We start from the raw sequence: 3,820 nt of genomic DNA, 5'->3' as shown, positions 1-3,820 counted from the left end.
CTTAATTCGTTTCCACCAAGTAACCCGAGACTTAGCAGAAAGGCCCAATGCCACTGCGCTACCGTCCAGTCTAACCTGAAGACCTGTTGTGAAGAAATGGGAGAATTAAGTTTGGAAATAGTAAAACAAGGCACACTTCAGAATATTATGGTTCAAGATACCCTAAAAGAAAGAATCATAACAGCCCAAAAAGAAGATCCATGGATTAAGACACTTTATCAGCAAAACGTCAGGGGGAGATTCCCGAATTTAATCAAGAAGAAGATGGAGGACTGTATTTCAAGAACAGGATAGTGGTTCCTACAAATGAGGACCTAAGGAAATTAATCTTAGAAGAAGCACATCTGTCCAAGTTCTCCATTCATCCCGGAACTAATAAAATGTACCAAGGTTTAAAGCAAAAATTTTGGTGGGCCAAAATGAAACCTGAAATTGCAAGATATGTAGCAGAATGTGACACTTGCCAAAGAGTTAAACCCATACTACAAAAGTCGGCAGGTTTGTTACAACCTTCAGAAATCCCTGTCTGGAAATGGGAAGATATTTCTATGGATTTCATAGTTGGATTGCCTACCACTTCAAAGGGGTATGATTCCATCTGGGTTATTGTCGATCGCCTTACTAAGTCAGCTCACTTTATTCCAGTCAAGACTACTTACCCGGTATCGACATATGCCAAGCTCTATATAGCCCGGATTGTATCCTTGCACGGGGTACCAAGGACCATTATCTCGGATCGAGGTTCCCAGTTTGTTTCCAGATTCTGGGAACGATTACAAAAGGACATAGGTACTACTCTCATTAGAAGTTCTGCCTATCATCCTCAAACTGGAGGACAGACAGAAAGGGTCAATCAAATTTTAGAAGACATGTTAAGAGCATGTGTCCTTACCTTCTCTAAGCTATGGGATGAATGTTTGCCCCTAGTTGAATTCTCCTATAATAATAGCTATCAAGCTAGCATTAAGATGGCACCTTTCGAAGCCTTGTATGGTCGAAGATGCCGAACTCCTCTAAATTGGTCAGGAGTAGGAGAAAGGACACATCTGGGATCGGACTTGGTTATGGAAACCGAGGAGAAGGTCCAGAAGATTCGCAAGCATTTAGAAGTAGCCCAGTCCCGGCAAAAGAGTTATTCGGACAAAAGAAGACGGTCCTTGGAATTTTATGCCGGAGATTTTGTATACTTAAAGGTATCCCCAATGAAAGGCGTACAATGCTTTGGAGTAAAGGGTAAGTTAGCCCCGAGATATATTGGTCCCTATGAAATTCTGGAACGAAAAGGTCCAGTGGCATATAAGCTGTCATTGCCAGACCAACTTGCTTCCATACATGACGTATTTCATGTATCCCAGCTTAAGAAGTGCTTAAGAGTCCCAGAAGAAAATTTAGAAGATCCAGAAATTGAGCTCGAGCCCGATCTAACTTATGAAGAAAGACCCATTAAGATTCTGGATCAAAAGACACGAGATACCCGAACTCGGAGTATCACGTTTTATAAGGTGCAATGGAAAAACCATACTTCGGATGAAGCTACATGGGAAAAAGCTGAAGACCTGGAGTCTAAGTATCCAGAATTATTCGAAACTGTCAGGAACAGATGAACAAAAACCACCACCCCACTATCCTTGTACAGAAAAAGAAAGAATAATTGACCTGACGCAGTTTCCTTTCCATTCCAAAAACCGAGGATTTAACCCCGGGAATCTCGGGACCAGATTCTGTTAAGGGGGAGAGGCTATAACAGCTGCCATTTGAGGCATTACAATGACTTTGAGAAATTAGAGGCAATTCCAAAAGAAAAAGAAAAGAAATTAGCAAAAAGAATCAAATTCGGTCAAATTTGACCGAAATTTGAATTTCAAATTTGAAATTCAGAAAAATTTGCCAAAAATTTGGAATACAAGTGTAAGAGTGTTTAGGACTGAAGGATCAAAAATTTGGAACTAAGCTAGTGCTAAATCTCTCAGAAGAATCAAAGAAAGAAAAAGAAAAACTGAAGTTTACTGTTCATCGTCCGAAAACAGCAGTCCAGAAAAACAGCAGCAGAGTCCGTTTTCAAAATTGATTTCTGGAGAATTTTTCAACTAAGTGCACCAGAACAACTACACTATACTGAAGTATGAACCTTGGACTACAATATTCATGTGTTGTTGGCCAGGAACAATGAAGGGAAGGAAGTCAAACTCAAGCCCAAAGTCAGCACAAAATCACAGTTAACTGAAACTCTGAACATGACTAAGTCTGAAACCGACAGTATAAGGTCGATTTTGAATTCAAATTCAGAGCAATGTGGATCAAGAAAGGTAGGCATTCATGAGCAAAATGGAACTTTGGGACATAATAGAACATGTTTGGAAAGAAGTTGGACTTAAAGGAAGGGAATTGGATTGCTAAACTCGAGCACAAAGCAAGGTCAGTGACACTGTCATGAACTGATGAACTGAAACTCGAAGTTCAGTAGAAATTCAGTGAAGCTGGTAAAAGAAATCAAAATTCGATCCTATTTGATGTTTATCTCAAGTCAGAGCCAAAACAAAAGATGACGAGCTTGAGATTATCTCCAACTTCTGTTAAGGCGCTGGAGGCCGTCGGATTGAAGATCGACCACGACTTGGTTCTGAAGATCACGGGCGGTGACAGAGCACCAGACGTGTCGCCGCCACCGTCGTCGGTCGACTGCCAGAGCGACTAGCTAGGCCACCTCCTCACCACGCAAGCCTACGGGTAGGCCACGGTGTCATCCATGCGAGGGGTGAAACGCTTGAATAATTACTGCTCCCGCGCCGCCGTTTCACCGTCTCCCTTTTTACCGCCGCCCGCTCTCCTCTGTCAAAGCACCGCCGCTGAGCAAATTCCACCGCAACATCTCGCCTCCCGTCGATTCCTCTCGCCCACTCCCCCACAGACACCCTAGCTAAACCCCGGGCCAGTTGTTGTCCAACCTCCATGCCGGAGTAGCCGTGCTCGCCGCCGCTTCTGTTCGCCGCCGTTGCGCCGCCCGCTCACGATGAGAACCACCTTGCGCTGCTTCTCTTCTGTCTTGAGTAGTCGTAGTCGAGTCTCTAGGGTCCTAGGATGGAGTAGAGGTAGTTGTTTGAGTCGGTTGAGCCGTTGTCGTGAGTAGCCACGGCCGGCCGAGGGAGTCGCCGCCCGTCGCCGTGGAGGGGATGGCTCCGGCCATCTCCCGGGGAGCTATTGCCGCGCGCGGGGCCGTATAGGTGTAGAGGTGGTGTTGCGACCTTGTCCCGCCGCCGGGAGGGCGCCGGCCGGCGAGCCGCGCCGCCCCCTGTCACGGGCGCTTTTGGCGGGAGGAAGGAGAAGAGCGTGGACGCCGGGGCCCGCGTGTCAGTAGGAGAAAGGGGGGGGAAGTAGGAGCAGGCCGGCCAGACGCAAGCGGTTGCTGGGCCGCGGTCGTGAGGCCAAGTAACGCGCGCGCCGTTCCGTCGAAAAAGAAAAGGAGGCCGGAGGCCGGAGCAGTTCGCGGGCCAGCGTCGCATAGACCCAGGAGCCGGTGCGGAGTCATCGGACTGGTTTGGTAGGCCGGGGGCCCGTGAGGTCCAGCAGGCCGGTGGGCCAGTAGGGCAGGCTGAAAGCTGCACGAAAGAAAGAAAAGGAGCAGTGGGCTGTTGGGCTGGAACCGGGATTAAAGAAGGAATCAGCCCAGTAGGCCCAGCAGAGGAGTTTGGGGCCGGCGGGTAAAGATGAATAGGAAGAGTGGGGTCCGCGCCGTGGGGCCCAGTGTTCGTGAGAGAGGGTAGAGAGTGGGTGAGTAAGAAAAGTATTCCGGGTGATTTTCCGAAAAAAATTAGATTTCCTT

Source organism: Setaria italica, chromosome IX, assembly GCF_000263155.2.
Source record: "Setaria italica strain Yugu1 chromosome IX, Setaria_italica_v2.0, whole genome shotgun sequence".
Lineage (NCBI taxonomy): Eukaryota > Viridiplantae > Streptophyta > Magnoliopsida > Poales > Poaceae > Setaria > Setaria italica.
Note: the sequence above shows the minus strand (reverse complement) of the source record.